Below are 14,016 nucleotides of genomic sequence, written 5' to 3' on the forward strand. Positions count from 1 at the left end.
TGTTGATTTTTATAGGTCTTTTATACGTCATAAAAGAAAATATCTTATAAATACAATGTTTGGAAAAAATGTTTTGTAATACAAAGCACGGGCTTGTGGCGTAATGGATAACGCGTCTGCCTTCGAAGCAGAAGATTCCAGGTTCGAGTCCTGGCAAGCTCGGTGTTGATTTTTATAGGTCTTTTATACGTCATAAAAGAAAATAATTTATAAATACAATGTTTGGAAAAAATGTTTTGTAATACAGTGCACGGGCTTGTGGCGTAATGGATAACGCGTCTGCCTTCGAAGCAGAAAATTCCAGGTTCGAGTCCTGTCAAGCTCGTTATTTACATTTATAACAGATTTCTAGCAGGCAAATTATTAATATTGCAAGGCTTCAATATCATTTTGTTACATTCTAACTTGCTTTTGGCGCAATGGACAACGTGTCTGCCTACGGAGCAGAAGATTCCAGGTTCGAATCCTGGCAAGCTCGGTGTTGATTTTTATAGGTCTTTTATACGTCATAAAAGAAAATATCTTATAAATACAATGTTTGGAAAAAATGTTTTGTAATACAAAGCACGGGCTTGTGGCGTAATGGATAACGCGTCTGCCTTCGAAGCAGAAGATTCCAGGTTCGAGTCCTGGCAAGCTCGGTGTTGATTTTTATAGGTCTTTTATACGTCATAAAAGAAAATAATTTATAAATACAATGTTTGGAAAAAATGTTTTGTAATACAGTGCACGGGCTTGTGGCGTAATGGATAACGCGTCTGCCTTCGAAGCAGAAAATTCCAGGTTCGAGTCCTGTCAAGCTCGTTATTTACATTTATAACAGATTTCTAGCAGGCAAATTATTAATATTGCAAGGCTTCAATATCATTTTGTTACATTGTAACTGGCTTGTGGCGCAATGGACAACGTGTCTGCCTACGGAGCAGAAGATTCCAGGTTCGAGTCCTGGCAAGCTCGTTATTTACATTTATAACAGATTTCTAGCATATATTAGAAGGCAAACAAATAATATTGCAATCCATCAATAGCATTTTGTCAGACTCTAACGGGCTTGTGGCGCAATGGATAACGCGTCTGCCTTCGAAGCAAAAGATTCCAGGTTCGAGTCCTGGCAAGCTCGTTCTTTACATTTATAACTGTTTCTAGCAGGCAAATTATTAATATTGCAAGGCTTCAATATCATTTTGTTAGATTCTAGCTTGCTTTTGGCGCAATGGACAACGTGTCTGCCTACGGAGCAGAAGATTCCAGGTTCGAATCCTGGCAAGCTCGGTGTTGATTTTTATAGGTCTTTTATACGTCATAAAAGAAAATATCTTATAAATACAATGTTTGGAAAAAATGTTTTGTAATACAAAGCACGGGCTTGTGGCGTAATGGATAACGCGTCTGCCTTCGAAGCAGAAGATTCCAGGTTCGAGTCCTGGCAAGCTCGGTGTTGATTTTTATAGGTCTTTTATACGTCATAAAAGAAAATAATTTATAAATACAATGTTTGGAAAAAATGTTTTGTAATACAGTGCACGGGCTTGTGGCGTAATGGATAACGCGTCTGCCTTCGAAGCAGAAAATTCCAGGTTCGAGTCCTGTCAAGCTCGTTATTTACATTTATAACAGATTTCTTGCAGGCAAATTATTAATATTGCAAGGCTTCAATATCATTTTGTTACATTGTAACTGGCTTGTGGCGCAATGGACAACGTGTCTGCCTACGGAGCAGAAGATTCCAGGTTCGAGTCCTGGCAAGCTCGTTATTTACATTTATAACAGATTTCTAGCATATATTAGAAGGCAAACAAATAATATTGCAATCCATCAATAGCATTTTGTCAGACTCTAACGGGCTTGTGGCGCAATGGATAACGCGTCTGCCTACGGAGCAGAAGATTCCAGGTTCGAGTCCTGGCAAGCTCGTTATTTACATTTATAACAGATTTCTAGCAGGCAAATTATTAATATTGCAACGCTTCAATATCATTTTGTTACATTTTGACATGCTTGTGGCGCAATGGACAACGTGTCTGCCTTCGAACCAGAAGATTCCAGGTTCGAGTCCAGGCAAGCTCGGTGTTGATTTTTATAGGTCTTTTATACGTCATAAAAGAAAATATCTTATAAATACAATGTTTGGAAAAAATGTTTTGTAATACAGAGCACGGGCTTGTGGCGTAATGGATAACGCGTCTGCCTTCGAAGCAGAAAATTCCAGGTTCGAGTCCTGTCAAGCTCGTTATTTACATTTATAACAGATTTCTAGCAGGCAAATTATTAATATTGCAACGCTTCAATATCATTTTGATAGATTCTAACTGGCTTGTGGCGCAATGGACAACGTGTCTGCCTACGGAGCAGAAGATTCCAGGTTCGAGTCCTGGCAAGCTCGTTATTTACATTTATAACAGATTTCTAGCAGGCAAATAAATAATATTGCAATTTTTCAATAGCATTTTGTCAGACTCTAACGGGCTTGTGGCGCAATGAATAACGCGTCCGCCTTCGTAGCAGAAGATTCCAGGTTCGAGTCCTGGCAAGCTCGGTGTTGATTTTTATAGGTATTTTATACGTCATAAAAGAAAATATCGTTTAAATACAATGTTTGCAAAACGTTTTTTGTATTACAAAGCAAGGGCCTGTGGCGTAAAGAATAACGCGTCTGCCTTCGAAGCAGAAAATTCCAGGTTCGAGTCCTGTCAAGCTCGTTATTTACATTTAAACAGATTTATAGCAGGCAAATTATTAATATTGCAACGCTTCAATATCATTTTGATAGATTCTAACTGGCTTGTGGCGCAATGGACAAAGTGTCTGCCTACGGAGCAGAAGATTGCAGGTTCGAGTCCTGGCAAGCTCGTTATTTACATTTATAACAGATTTCTAGCAGGCAAATTATTAATATTGCAACGCTTCAATATCATTTTGTTAGATTCTAACTTGCTTTTGGCGCAATGGACAACGTGTCTGCCTACGGAGCAGAAGATTCCAGGTTCGAATCCTGGCAAGCTCGTTATTTACATTTATAACAGATTTCTAGCAGGCAAATTATTAATATTGCAAGGCTTCAATATCATTTTGTTAGATTCTAGCTTGCTTTTGGCGCAATGGACAACGTGTCTGCCTACGGAGCAGAAGATTCCAGGTTCGAATCCTGGCAAGCTCGGTGTTGATTTTTATAGGTCTTTTATACGTCATAAAAGAAAATATCTTATAAATACAATGTTTGGAAAAAATGTTTTGTAATACAAAGCACGGGCTTGTGGCGTAATGGATAACGCGTCTGCCTTCGAAGCAGAAGATTCCAGGTTCGAGTCCTGGCAAGCTCGGTGTTGATTTTTATAGGTCTTTTATACGTCATAAAAGAAAATAATTTATAAATACAATGTTTGGAAAAAATGTTTTGTAATACAGTGCACGGGCTTGTGGCGTAATGGATAACGCGTCTGCCTTCGAAGCAGAAAATTCCAGGTTCGAGTCCTGTCAAGCTCGTTATTTACATTTATAACAGATTTCTAGCAGGCAAATTATTAATATTGCAAGGCTTCAATATCATTTTGTTACATTCTAACTTGCTTTTGGCGCAATGGACAACGTGTCTGCCTACGGAGCAGAAGATTCCAGGTTCGAATCCTGGCAAGCTCGGTGTTGATTTTTATAGGTCTTTTATACGTCATAAAAGAAAATATCTTATAAATACAATGTTTGGAAAAAATGTTTTGTAATACAAAGCACGGGCTTGTGGCGTAATGGATAACGCGTCTGCCTTCGAAGCAGAAGATTCCAGGTTCGAGTCCTGGCAAGCTCGGTGTTGATTTTTATAGGTCTTTTATACGTCATAAAAGAAAATAATTTATAAATACAATGTTTGGAAAAAATGTTTTGTAATACAGTGCACGGGCTTGTGGCGTAATGGATAACGCGTCTGCCTTCGAAGCAGAAAATTCCAGGTTCGAGTCCTGTCAAGCTCGTTATTTACATTTATAACAGATTTCTAGCAGGCAAATTATTAATATTGCAAGGCTTCAATATCATTTTGTTAGATTCTAACTTGCTTTTGGCGCAATGGACAACGTGTCTGCCTACGGAGCAGAAGATTCCAGGTTCGAATCCTGGCAAGCTCGGTGTTGATTTTTATAGGTCTTTTATACGTCATAAAAGAAAATATCTTATAAATACAATGTTTGGAAAAAATGTTTTGTAATACAAAGCACGGGCTTGTGGCGTAATGGATAACGCGTCTGCCTTCGAAGCAGAAGATTCCAGGTTCGAGTCCTGGCAAGCTCGGTGTTGATTTGTTATAGGTCTTTTATACGTCATAAAAGAAAATAATTTATAAATACAATGTTTGGAAAAAATGTTTTGTAATACAGTGCACGGGCTTGTGGCGTAATGGATAAAGCGTCTGCCTTCGAAGCAGAAAATTCCAGGTTCGAGTCCTGTCAAGCTCGTTATTTACATTTATAACAGATTTCTAGCAGGCAAATTATTAATATTGCAAGGCTTCAATATCATTTTGTTACATTGTAACTGGCTTGTGGCGCAATGGACAACGTGTCTGCCTACGGAGCAGAAGATTCCAGGTTCGAGTCCTGGCAAGCTCGTTATTTACATTTATAACAGATTTCTAGCATATATTAGAAGGCAAACAAATAATATTGCAATCCATCAATAGCATTTTGTCAGACTCTAACGGGCTTGTGGCGCAATGGATAACGCGTCTGCCTTCGAAGCAGAAGATTCCAGGTTCGAGTCCTGGCAAGCTCGTTCTTTACATTTATAACTGTTTCTAGCAGGCAAATTATTAATATTGCAAGGCTTCAATATCATTTTGTTAGATTCTAGCTTGCTTTTGGCGCAATGGACAACGTGTCTGCCTACGGAGCAGAAGATTCCAGGTTCGAATCCTGGCAAGCTCGGTGTTGATTTTTATAGGTCTTTTATACGTCATAAAAGAAAATATCTTATAAATACAATGTTTGGAAAAAATGTTTTGTAATACAAAGCACGGGCTTGTGGCGTAATGGATAACGCGTCTGCCTTCGAAGCAGAAGATTCCAGGTTCGAGTCCTGGCAAGCTCGGTGTTGATTTTTATAGGTCTTTTATACGTCATAAAAGAAAATAATTTATAAATACAATGTTTGGAAAAAATGTTTTGTAATACAGTGCACGGGCTTGTGGCGTAATGGATAACGCGTCTGCCTTCGAAGCAGAAAATTCCAGGTTCGAGTCTGGCAAGCTCGTTATTTACATTTATAACAGATTTCTAGCAGGCAAATTATTAATATTGCAAGGCTTCAATATCATTTTGTTACATTGTAACTGGCTTGTGGCGCAATGGACAACGTGTCTGCCTACGGAGCAGAAGATTCCAGGTTCGAGTCCTGGCAAGCTCGTTATTTACATTTATAACAGATTTCTAGCATATATTAGAAGGCAAACAAATAATATTGCAATCCATCAATAGCATTTTGTCAGACTCTAACGGGCTTGTGGCGCAATGGATAACGCGTGTGCCTTCGAAGCAGAAGATTCCAGAATCGAGTCCTGGCAAGCTCGTTCTTTACATTTATAACTGTTTCTAGCAGGCAAATTAATAATATTGCAACGCTTCAATATCATTTTGTTAGACTCAAACTGGCTTGTGGCGCAATGGATGACGCGTATGCCTACGGAGCAGAAGATTCCAGGTTCGAGTCCTGGCAAGCTCGGTGTTGATATTTATGGGTCTTATATACGTCATAAAAGAAAATATCGTATAAATACAAAGTTTGGATAAAATGTTTTGTAATACAAAGCACGGGCTTGTGGCGTAATGGATAACGCGTCTGCCTTCGAAGCAGAAAATTCCAGGTTCGAGTCCTGGCAAGCTCGTTATTTACATTTATAACAGATTTCTAGCAGGCAAATTATTAATATTGCAACGCTTCAACATAATTTTGTTACATTCTAACTGGCTTGTGGCGGAATGGACAACGTGTCTGCCTATGGAGCAGAAGATTCCTGGTTCTAGTCCTGGCAAGCTCGTTATTTACATTTATAACAGATTTCTATCAGGCAAATTATTAATATTGCAACGCTTCAATATAATTTTGTTACAATCTAACTGGCTTGTGGCGCAATGGACAACGTGTCTGCCTACGGAGCAGAAGATTCCTGGTTCGAGTCCTGGCAAGCTCGTTATTTGCATTTAGAACTGTTTCTAGCAGGAAAATCAAGAATTCTAGAGGGCCGGTAGGCCCTTCTAGATAAGATCCCACACCCTCCCGTAATGTTAAATGAAAATTCACAGATTTTCGCCGATTTTCCCATAGGAATAACATGGGGTTTTTGGTGCTCCTGTACATCGAATCATTTAAAAACTACATGGAAGTTAGCTTTCGGAATACTTTTAAATTAACAAGTAACTATACAAGGTGTGCCTTTTTCAAGTTTCATCAAATTTAATTAAGTCTAAGTATGTTAATTTAATTAAAAATGTAAGTACCTCAAAAGATTATTCTACAGCAGACGACGCTTATTGTTCGTTACTCTACAGTAGACGACGCTAAATTGCCATTTCACCGCCTTGAAAATTTTACTTGATATTTTTCAATAAATATAACACTATATTTATTAAAAACTTCTCTGGCGGGTCTAATTTTCCTTTAATTATGTGTCTCGATTGAAATTCTATACTTAAGATACCTTTTTAATTTATATTTTAGATGTTAGTTTCGACCAAGGCTTAAGTTGCCTTACTTAGGCCATGGATTTATAATAGAAGCTTACGCTTCATGGATATTTCCCTGTAGTCTTCAGTAAGGCATTTTGATTTTAAACACATTTATGTCACAAAAATTCGCGCGGGTGGGGACTGGGGGGCTGATGACGTAGAAATTGAGGCAAACTTTTTTCTTTCGGCGCGCGTGCGCGCGCGCTTTTCTAAAAATAATTTCGTGCGCGCTATTCAAAATTAGAACTCGATCACGTGAAAAACTTCAACCCCCCCCCCCTCTGAATTTGCCTCAAATTCTACGTCACAAACGCGCGTGCCAGGCTGGTACTATTTCAGACGAGGAATAAATGTAGTGCGCGTTTTAAGGTGAGTGAAATATCCAGGAAGCGTAAGCTTCTATTATAAATCCATGCTTAAGCAGACTATTGAGTGAGTCTATGCAATGGGTGATTGTAAAGGCTGGAAGGATAGATAGATCAGTGTTGTAAATAAGGATATTTTTAAAACTGGACCTGTGGCCTAGGTATTTTAATTAAAATAACTGTCCACGGTGCCAATCACTGTAAACGTACAAGGGCAGTGCACGCAATGTCATGGATAATTGCAATCGTAAAGTGGACTGTAAAAGATACGGCTTTGATAGTTTAAAAATCGTGACAGGTTTGTTTTGAAGTTGACTATAAAACTCGGGTTCTAAAACGAATTGTGAGCTGTATCATATAAGAATTAGTAGAAGTGTAGAACCATTTTTAACCTCGTCCTAGAAGTGAAAAATTTCGCATTTCAGGCAAATATTATTTTATAATAGATTAATACAAATAAAGACTGAAGGAACAGATATTATATAAAGAAAGGACTTGGTTTGCCCAAGCCTAAAAAACAAAACGATAAGTTTTTTTTCCAGTTGACTGAAGCGCGGATATTTTATTTTTCTATATAATTTTAAAGACAATCTGTATTTTACTACTCTTTAATTCAATCTCCTGATTTTACTGGTAATGGATTTATATCCTATAAATTAATTGAAATAAAATATTACTTATCTCAGATTTTTCATGATAAAATATTTACGAAAATGGAGTTGTTGAAAAATCTGAGATAAGATATTTTATTTCAATTAATTTATAGGAAATAAATCCATTACCAGTAAAATCAGGAGATTGAATTAAAGAGTAGTAAAATACAGATTGTCTTTAAAATTATATAGAAAAATAAAATATCCGCGCTTCAGTCAACTGGAAAAAAAACTTATCGTTTTGTTTTTTAGGCTTGGGCAAACCAAGTCCTTTCTTTATATAATATATTGCAATGCTTCAATATCATTTTGTCGGACTCTAACGGGCTTCTGGTGCAATGGATAACGCGTCTGCCTACGGAGCAGAAGTTTCCAGGTTGGAGTACTGGCAAGCTCGTTATTTACATTTATAACAGATTTCTAGCAGGCAAATTATTAATATTGCAACGCTTCAATATCATTTTGATAGATTTTAACTGGCTTGTGGCGCAATGGACAACGTGTCTGCCTACGGAGCAGAAGATTCCAGGTTCGAGTCCTGGCAAGCTCGTTATTTACATTTATAACAGATTTCTAGCAGGCAAATTATTAATATTGCAACGCTTCAATATCATTTTGTTACATTTTGACATGCTTGTGGCGCAATGGACAACGTGTCTGCCTTCGAACCAGAAGATTCCAGGTTCGAGTCCAGGCAAGCTCGGTGTTGATTTTTATAGGTCTTTTATACGTCATAAAAGAAAATATCTTATAAATACAATGTTTGGAAAAAATGTTTTGTAATACAGAGCACGGGCTTGTGGCGTAATGGATAACGCGTCTGCCTTCGAAGCAGAAAACTCCAGGTTCGAGTCCTGTCAAGCTCGTTATTTACATTTATAACAGATTTCTAGCAGGCAAATTATTAATATTGCAACGCTTCAATATCATTTTGATAGATTCTAACTGGCTTGTGGCGCAATGGACAACGTGTCTGCCTACGGAGCAGAAAATTCCAGGTTCGAGTCCTGTCAAGCTCGTTATTTACATTTAAACAGATTTCTAGCAGGTAAATTATTAATATTGCAACGCTTCAATATCATTTTGATAGATTCTAAGTGGCTTGTGGCGCAATGGACAACGTGTCTGCCTACGGAGCAGAAGATTCCAGGTTCGAGTCCTGGCAAGCTCGTTATTTACATTTATAACAGATTTCTAGCAGGCAAATTATTAATATTGCAACGCTTCAATATCATTTTGTTATATTCTAACTTGCTTTTGGCGCAATGGACAACGTGTCTGCCTACGGAGCAGAAGATTCCAGGTTCGAATCCTGGCAAGCTCGGTGTTGATTTTTATAGGTCTTTTATACGTCATAAAAGAAAATATCTTATAAATACAATGTTTGGAAAAAATGTTTTTTAATACACAGCACGGGCTTGTGGCGTAATGGATAACGCGTCTGCCTTCGAAGCAGAAGATTCCAGGTTCGAGTCCTGGCAAGCTCGGTGTTGATTTTTATAGGTCTTTTATACGTCATAAAAGAAAATAATTTATAAATACAATGTTTGGAAAAAATGTTTTGTAATACAGTGCACGGGCTTGTGGCGTAATGGATAACGCGTCTGCCTTCGAAGCAGAAAATTCCAGGTTCGAGTCCTGTCAAGCTCGTTATTTACATTTATAACAGATTTCTAGCAGGCAAATTATTAATATTGCAAGGCTTCAATATCATTTTGTTAGATTCTAACTTGCTTTTGGCGCAATGGACAACGTGTCTGCCTACGGAGCAGAAGATTCCAGGTTCGAATCCTGGCAAGCTCGGTGTTGATTTTTATAGGTCTTTTATACGTCATAAAAGAAAATATCTTATAAATACAATGTTTGGAAAAAATGTTTTGTAATACAAAGCACGGGCTTGTGGCGTAATGGATAACGCGTCTGCCTTCGAAGCAGAAGATTCCAGGTTCGAGTCCTGGCAAGCTCGGTGTTGATTTTTATAGGTCTTTTATACGTCATAAAAGAAAATAATTTATAAATACAATGTTTGGAAAAAATGTTTTGTAATACAGTGCACGGGCTTGTGGCGTAATGGATAACGCGTCTGCCTTCGAAGCAGAAAATTCCAGGTTCGAGTCCTGTCAAGCTCGTTATTTACATTTATAACAGATTTCTAGCAGGCAAATTATTAATATTGCAAGGCTTCAATATCATTTTGTTACATTGTAACTGGCTTGTGGCGCAATGGACAACGTGTCTGCCTACGGAGCAGAAGATTCCAGGTTCGAGTCCTGGCAAGCTCGTTATTTACATTTATAACAGATTTCTAGCATATATTAGAAGGCAAACAAATAATATTGCAATCCATCAATAGCATTTTGTCAGACTCTAACGGGCTTGTGGCGCAATGGATAACGCGTCTGCCTTCGAAGCAGAAGATTCCAGGTTCGAGTCCTGGCAAGCTCGTTCTTTACATTTATAACTGTTTCTAGCAGGCAAATTATTAATATTGCAAGGCTTCAATATCATTTTGTTAGATTCTAGCTTGCTTTTGGCGCAATGGACAACGTGTCTGCCTACGGAGCAGAAGATTCCAGGTTCGAATCCTGGCAAGCTCGGTGTTGATTTTTATAGGTCTTTTATACGTCATAAAAGAAAATATCTTATAAATACAATGTTTGGAAAAAATGTTTTGTAATACAAAGCACGGGCTTGTGGCGTAATGGATAACGCGTCTGCCTTCGAAGCAGAAGATTCCAGGTTCGAGTCCTGGCAAGCTCGGTGTTGATTTTTATAGGTCTTTTATACGTCATAAAAGAAAATAATTTATAAATACAATGTTTGGAAAAAATGTTTTGTAATACAGTGCACGGGCTTGTGGCGTAATGGATAACGCGTCTGCCTTCGAAGCAGAAAATTCCAGGTTCGAGTCCTGTCAAGCTCGTTATTTACATTTATAACAGATTTCTAGCAGGCAAATTATTAATATTGCAAGGCTTCAATATCATTTTGTTACATTGTAACTGGCTTGTGGCGCAATGGACAACGTGTCTGCCTACGGAGCAGAAGATTCCAGGTTCGAGTCCTGGCAAGCTCGTTATTTACATTTATAACAGATTTCTAGCATATATTAGAAGGCAAACAAATAATATTGCAATCCATCAATAGCATTTTGTCAGACTCTAACGGGCTTGTGGCGCAATGGATAACGCGTCTGCCTTCGAAGCAGAAGATTCCAGGTTCGAGTCCTGGCAAGCTCGATGTTGATTTTTATAGGTCTTTTATACGTCATAAAAGAAAATAATTTATAAATACAATGTTTGGAAAAAATGTTTTGTAATACAGTGCACGGGCTTGTGGCGTAATGGATAACGCGTCTGCCTTCGAAGCAGAAAATTCCAGGTTCGAGTCCTGTCAAGCTCGTTATTTACATTTATAACAGATTTCTAGCAGGCAAATTATTAATATTGCAAGGCTTCAATATCATTTTGTTACATTGTAACTGGCTTGTGGCGCAATGGACAACGTGTCTGCCTACGGAGCAGAAGATTCCAGGTTCGAGTCCTGGCAAGCTCGTTATTTACATTTATAACAGATTTCTAGCATATATTAGAAGGCAAACAAATAATATTGCAATCCATCAATAGCATTTTGTCAGACTCTAACGGGCTTGTGGCGCAATGGATAACGCGTCTGCCTTCGAAGCAGAAGATTCCAGGTTCGAGTCCTGGCAAGCTCGTTCTTTACATTTATAACTGTTTCTAGCAGGCAAATTATTAATATTGCAAGGCTTCAATATCATTTTGTTAGATTCTAGCTTGCTTTTGGCGCAATGGACAACGTGTCTGCCTACGGAGCAGAAGATTCCAGGTTCGAATCCTGGCAAGCTCGGTGTTGATTTTTATAGGTCTTTTATACGTCATAAAAGAAAATATCTTATAAATACAATGTTTGGAAAAAATGTTTTGTAATACAAAGCACGGGCTTGTGGCGTAATGGATAACGCGTCTGCCTTCGAAGCAGAAGATTCCAGGTTCGAGTCCTGGCAAGCTCGGTGTTGATTTTTATAGGTCTTTTATACGTCATAAAAGAAAATAATTTATAAATACAATGTTTGGAAAAAATGTTTTGTAATACAGTGCACGGGCTTGTGGCGTAATGGATAACGCGTCTGCCTTCGAAGCAGAAAATTCCAGGTTCGAGTCCTGTCAAGCTCGTTATTTACATTTATAACAGATTTCTAGCAGGCAAATTATTAATATTGCAAGGCTTCAATATCATTTTGTTACATTGTAACTGGCTTGTGGCGCAATGGACAACGTGTCTGCCTACGGAGCAGAAGATTCCAGGTTCGAGTCCTGGCAAGCTCGTTATTTACATTTATAACAGATTTCTAGCATATATTAGAAGGCAAACAAATAATATTGCAATCCATCAATAGCATTTTGTCAGACTCTAACGGGCTTGTGGCGCAATGGATAACGCGTCTGCCTTCGAAGCAGAAGATTCCAGGTTCGAGTCCTGGCAAGCTCGATGTTGATTTTTATAGGTCTTTTATACGTCATAAAAGAAAATAATTTATAAATACAATGTTTGGAAAAAATGTTTTGTAATACAGTGCACGGGCTTGTGGCGTAATGGATAACGCGTCTGCCTTCGAAGCAGAAAATTCCAGGTTCGAGTCCTGTCAAGCTCGTTATTTACATTTATAACAGATTTCTAGCAGGCAAATTATTAATATTGCAAGGCTTCAATATCATTTTGTTACATTGTAACTGGCTTGTGGCGCAATGGACAACGTGTCTGCCTACGGAGCAGAAGATTCCAGGTTCGAGTCCTGGCAAGCTCGTTATTTACATTTATAACAGATTTCTAGCATATATTTGAAGGCAAACAAATAATATTGCAATCCATCAATAGCATTTTGTCAGACTCTAACGGGCTTGTGGCGCAATGGATAACGCGTCTGCCTTCGAAGCAGAAGATTCCAGGTTCGAGTCCTGGCAAGCTCGTTCTTTACATTTATAACTGTTTCTAGCAGGCAAATTATTAATATTGCAAGGCTTCAATATCATTTTGTTAGATTCTAGCTTGCTTTTGGCGCAATGGACAACGTGTCTGCCTACGGAGCAGAAGATTCCAGGTTCGAATCCTGGCAAGCTCGGTGTTGATTTTTATAGGTCTTTTATACGTCATAAAAGAAAATATCTTATAAATACAATGTTTGGAAAAAATGTTTTGTAATACAAAGCACGGGCTTGTGGCGTAATGGATAACGCGTCTGCCTTCGAAGCAGAAGATTCCAGGTTCGAGTCCTGGCAAGCTCGGTGTTGATTTTTATAGGTCTTTTATACGTCATAAAAGAAAATAATTTATAAATACAATGTTTGGAAAAAATGTTTTGTAATACAGTGCATGGGCTTGTGGCGTAATGGATAACGCGTCTGCCTTCGAAGCAGAAAATTCCAGGTTCGAGTCCTGTCAAGCTCGTTTTTTACATTTATAACAGATTTCTAGCAGGCAAATTATTAATATTGCAAGGCTTCAATATCATTTTGTTACATTGTAACTGGCTTGTGGCGCAATGGACAACGTGTCTGCCTACGGAGCAGAAGATTCCAGGTTCGAGTCCTGGCAAGCTCGTTATTTACATTTATAACAGATTTCTAGCATATATTAGAAGGCAAACAAATAATATTGCAATCCATCAATAGCATTTTGTCAGACTCTAACGGGCTTGTGGCGCAATGGATAACGCGTCTGCCTTCGAAGCAGAAGATTCCAGGTTCGAGTCCTGGCAAGCTCGATGTTGATTTTTATAGGTCTTTTATACGTCATAAAAGAAAATAATTTATAAATACAATGTTTGGAAAAAATGTTTTGTAATACAGTGCACGGGCTTGTGGCGTAATGGATAACGCGTCTGCCTTCGAAGCAGAAAATTCCAGGTTCGAGTCCTGTCAAGCTCGTTATTTACATTTATAACAGATTTCTAGCAGGCAAATTATTAATATTGCAAGGCTTCAATATCATTTTGTTACATTGTAACTGGCTTGTGGCGCAATGGACAACGTGTCTGCCTACGGAGCAGAAGATTCCAGGTTCGAGTCCTGGCAAGCTCGTTATTTACATTTATAACAGATTTCTAGCATATATTTGAAGGCAAACAAATAATATTGCAATCCATCAATAGCATTTTGTCAGACTCTAACGGGCTTGTGGCGCAATGGATAACGCGTCTGCCTTCGAAGCAGAAGATTCCAGGTTCGAGTCCTGGCAAGCTCGTTCTTTACATTTATAACTGTTTCTAGC

The 14,016-nt window shown here is 38.2% G+C and overlaps 38 non-coding genes across 38 annotated transcripts; all 38 read left to right on the forward strand.

Annotated features, from left to right (window-relative positions):
* Positions 1–89: 89 nt before the first annotated feature.
* Positions 90–162, forward strand: TRNAR-UCG (transfer RNA arginine (anticodon UCG)). The gene has a single exon. It is a non-coding gene; the product is annotated as a tRNA-Arg (tRNA).
* Positions 163–252: 90 nt separating this feature from the next.
* Positions 253–325, forward strand: TRNAR-UCG (transfer RNA arginine (anticodon UCG)). The gene has a single exon. It is a non-coding gene; the product is annotated as a tRNA-Arg (tRNA).
* Positions 326–568: 243 nt separating this feature from the next.
* TRNAR-UCG (transfer RNA arginine (anticodon UCG)) lies at positions 569–641 on the forward strand. Its single transcript has one exon. It is a non-coding gene; the product is annotated as a tRNA-Arg (tRNA).
* A 90-nt stretch (positions 642–731) lies between these two features.
* TRNAR-UCG (transfer RNA arginine (anticodon UCG)) lies at positions 732–804 on the forward strand. The gene has a single exon. It is a non-coding gene; the product is annotated as a tRNA-Arg (tRNA).
* A 243-nt stretch (positions 805–1,047) lies between these two features.
* On the forward strand, positions 1,048–1,120 carry TRNAR-UCG (transfer RNA arginine (anticodon UCG)). The gene has a single exon. It is a non-coding gene; the product is annotated as a tRNA-Arg (tRNA).
* Positions 1,121–1,362: 242 nt separating this feature from the next.
* On the forward strand, positions 1,363–1,435 carry TRNAR-UCG (transfer RNA arginine (anticodon UCG)). The gene has a single exon. It is a non-coding gene; the product is annotated as a tRNA-Arg (tRNA).
* Positions 1,436–1,525: 90 nt separating this feature from the next.
* On the forward strand, positions 1,526–1,598 carry TRNAR-UCG (transfer RNA arginine (anticodon UCG)). The gene has a single exon. It is a non-coding gene; the product is annotated as a tRNA-Arg (tRNA).
* Positions 1,599–1,841: 243 nt separating this feature from the next.
* TRNAR-ACG (transfer RNA arginine (anticodon ACG)) lies at positions 1,842–1,914 on the forward strand. The gene has a single exon. It is a non-coding gene; the product is annotated as a tRNA-Arg (tRNA).
* A 243-nt stretch (positions 1,915–2,157) lies between these two features.
* On the forward strand, positions 2,158–2,230 carry TRNAR-UCG (transfer RNA arginine (anticodon UCG)). Its single transcript has one exon. It is a non-coding gene; the product is annotated as a tRNA-Arg (tRNA).
* Positions 2,231–3,247: 1,017 nt separating this feature from the next.
* On the forward strand, positions 3,248–3,320 carry TRNAR-UCG (transfer RNA arginine (anticodon UCG)). Its single transcript has one exon. It is a non-coding gene; the product is annotated as a tRNA-Arg (tRNA).
* A 90-nt stretch (positions 3,321–3,410) lies between these two features.
* On the forward strand, positions 3,411–3,483 carry TRNAR-UCG (transfer RNA arginine (anticodon UCG)). The gene has a single exon. It is a non-coding gene; the product is annotated as a tRNA-Arg (tRNA).
* A 243-nt stretch (positions 3,484–3,726) lies between these two features.
* On the forward strand, positions 3,727–3,799 carry TRNAR-UCG (transfer RNA arginine (anticodon UCG)). The gene has a single exon. It is a non-coding gene; the product is annotated as a tRNA-Arg (tRNA).
* Positions 3,800–3,889: 90 nt separating this feature from the next.
* On the forward strand, positions 3,890–3,962 carry TRNAR-UCG (transfer RNA arginine (anticodon UCG)). Its single transcript has one exon. It is a non-coding gene; the product is annotated as a tRNA-Arg (tRNA).
* Positions 3,963–4,205: 243 nt separating this feature from the next.
* TRNAR-UCG (transfer RNA arginine (anticodon UCG)) lies at positions 4,206–4,278 on the forward strand. The gene has a single exon. It is a non-coding gene; the product is annotated as a tRNA-Arg (tRNA).
* A 407-nt stretch (positions 4,279–4,685) lies between these two features.
* Positions 4,686–4,758, forward strand: TRNAR-UCG (transfer RNA arginine (anticodon UCG)). The gene has a single exon. It is a non-coding gene; the product is annotated as a tRNA-Arg (tRNA).
* Positions 4,759–5,000: 242 nt separating this feature from the next.
* TRNAR-UCG (transfer RNA arginine (anticodon UCG)) lies at positions 5,001–5,073 on the forward strand. The gene has a single exon. It is a non-coding gene; the product is annotated as a tRNA-Arg (tRNA).
* Positions 5,074–5,793: 720 nt separating this feature from the next.
* TRNAR-UCG (transfer RNA arginine (anticodon UCG)) lies at positions 5,794–5,866 on the forward strand. The gene has a single exon. It is a non-coding gene; the product is annotated as a tRNA-Arg (tRNA).
* Positions 5,867–8,518: 2,652 nt separating this feature from the next.
* On the forward strand, positions 8,519–8,591 carry TRNAR-UCG (transfer RNA arginine (anticodon UCG)). The gene has a single exon. It is a non-coding gene; the product is annotated as a tRNA-Arg (tRNA).
* Positions 8,592–9,139: 548 nt separating this feature from the next.
* On the forward strand, positions 9,140–9,212 carry TRNAR-UCG (transfer RNA arginine (anticodon UCG)). The gene has a single exon. It is a non-coding gene; the product is annotated as a tRNA-Arg (tRNA).
* Positions 9,213–9,302: 90 nt separating this feature from the next.
* On the forward strand, positions 9,303–9,375 carry TRNAR-UCG (transfer RNA arginine (anticodon UCG)). The gene has a single exon. It is a non-coding gene; the product is annotated as a tRNA-Arg (tRNA).
* Positions 9,376–9,618: 243 nt separating this feature from the next.
* On the forward strand, positions 9,619–9,691 carry TRNAR-UCG (transfer RNA arginine (anticodon UCG)). Its single transcript has one exon. It is a non-coding gene; the product is annotated as a tRNA-Arg (tRNA).
* Positions 9,692–9,781: 90 nt separating this feature from the next.
* On the forward strand, positions 9,782–9,854 carry TRNAR-UCG (transfer RNA arginine (anticodon UCG)). The gene has a single exon. It is a non-coding gene; the product is annotated as a tRNA-Arg (tRNA).
* Positions 9,855–10,097: 243 nt separating this feature from the next.
* On the forward strand, positions 10,098–10,170 carry TRNAR-UCG (transfer RNA arginine (anticodon UCG)). Its single transcript has one exon. It is a non-coding gene; the product is annotated as a tRNA-Arg (tRNA).
* Positions 10,171–10,412: 242 nt separating this feature from the next.
* On the forward strand, positions 10,413–10,485 carry TRNAR-UCG (transfer RNA arginine (anticodon UCG)). Its single transcript has one exon. It is a non-coding gene; the product is annotated as a tRNA-Arg (tRNA).
* Positions 10,486–10,575: 90 nt separating this feature from the next.
* Positions 10,576–10,648, forward strand: TRNAR-UCG (transfer RNA arginine (anticodon UCG)). Its single transcript has one exon. It is a non-coding gene; the product is annotated as a tRNA-Arg (tRNA).
* A 243-nt stretch (positions 10,649–10,891) lies between these two features.
* TRNAR-UCG (transfer RNA arginine (anticodon UCG)) lies at positions 10,892–10,964 on the forward strand. The gene has a single exon. It is a non-coding gene; the product is annotated as a tRNA-Arg (tRNA).
* Positions 10,965–11,054: 90 nt separating this feature from the next.
* Positions 11,055–11,127, forward strand: TRNAR-UCG (transfer RNA arginine (anticodon UCG)). Its single transcript has one exon. It is a non-coding gene; the product is annotated as a tRNA-Arg (tRNA).
* A 243-nt stretch (positions 11,128–11,370) lies between these two features.
* Positions 11,371–11,443, forward strand: TRNAR-UCG (transfer RNA arginine (anticodon UCG)). Its single transcript has one exon. It is a non-coding gene; the product is annotated as a tRNA-Arg (tRNA).
* A 242-nt stretch (positions 11,444–11,685) lies between these two features.
* On the forward strand, positions 11,686–11,758 carry TRNAR-UCG (transfer RNA arginine (anticodon UCG)). The gene has a single exon. It is a non-coding gene; the product is annotated as a tRNA-Arg (tRNA).
* Positions 11,759–11,848: 90 nt separating this feature from the next.
* TRNAR-UCG (transfer RNA arginine (anticodon UCG)) lies at positions 11,849–11,921 on the forward strand. The gene has a single exon. It is a non-coding gene; the product is annotated as a tRNA-Arg (tRNA).
* Positions 11,922–12,164: 243 nt separating this feature from the next.
* TRNAR-UCG (transfer RNA arginine (anticodon UCG)) lies at positions 12,165–12,237 on the forward strand. Its single transcript has one exon. It is a non-coding gene; the product is annotated as a tRNA-Arg (tRNA).
* Positions 12,238–12,327: 90 nt separating this feature from the next.
* TRNAR-UCG (transfer RNA arginine (anticodon UCG)) lies at positions 12,328–12,400 on the forward strand. Its single transcript has one exon. It is a non-coding gene; the product is annotated as a tRNA-Arg (tRNA).
* A 243-nt stretch (positions 12,401–12,643) lies between these two features.
* On the forward strand, positions 12,644–12,716 carry TRNAR-UCG (transfer RNA arginine (anticodon UCG)). The gene has a single exon. It is a non-coding gene; the product is annotated as a tRNA-Arg (tRNA).
* Positions 12,717–12,958: 242 nt separating this feature from the next.
* TRNAR-UCG (transfer RNA arginine (anticodon UCG)) lies at positions 12,959–13,031 on the forward strand. The gene has a single exon. It is a non-coding gene; the product is annotated as a tRNA-Arg (tRNA).
* Positions 13,032–13,121: 90 nt separating this feature from the next.
* Positions 13,122–13,194, forward strand: TRNAR-UCG (transfer RNA arginine (anticodon UCG)). Its single transcript has one exon. It is a non-coding gene; the product is annotated as a tRNA-Arg (tRNA).
* A 243-nt stretch (positions 13,195–13,437) lies between these two features.
* TRNAR-UCG (transfer RNA arginine (anticodon UCG)) lies at positions 13,438–13,510 on the forward strand. Its single transcript has one exon. It is a non-coding gene; the product is annotated as a tRNA-Arg (tRNA).
* A 90-nt stretch (positions 13,511–13,600) lies between these two features.
* TRNAR-UCG (transfer RNA arginine (anticodon UCG)) lies at positions 13,601–13,673 on the forward strand. The gene has a single exon. It is a non-coding gene; the product is annotated as a tRNA-Arg (tRNA).
* A 243-nt stretch (positions 13,674–13,916) lies between these two features.
* Positions 13,917–13,989, forward strand: TRNAR-UCG (transfer RNA arginine (anticodon UCG)). Its single transcript has one exon. It is a non-coding gene; the product is annotated as a tRNA-Arg (tRNA).
* The last annotated feature ends 27 nt before the right edge of the window (positions 13,990–14,016 follow it).

This window comes from Phalangium opilio, unplaced genomic scaffold (genome assembly GCF_054372755.1).
Source record: "Phalangium opilio isolate 3A_F unplaced genomic scaffold, DU_Popi_V2 ptg000031l_1, whole genome shotgun sequence".
Classification (NCBI taxonomy): Eukaryota; Metazoa; Arthropoda; class Arachnida; order Opiliones; family Phalangiidae; genus Phalangium; species Phalangium opilio.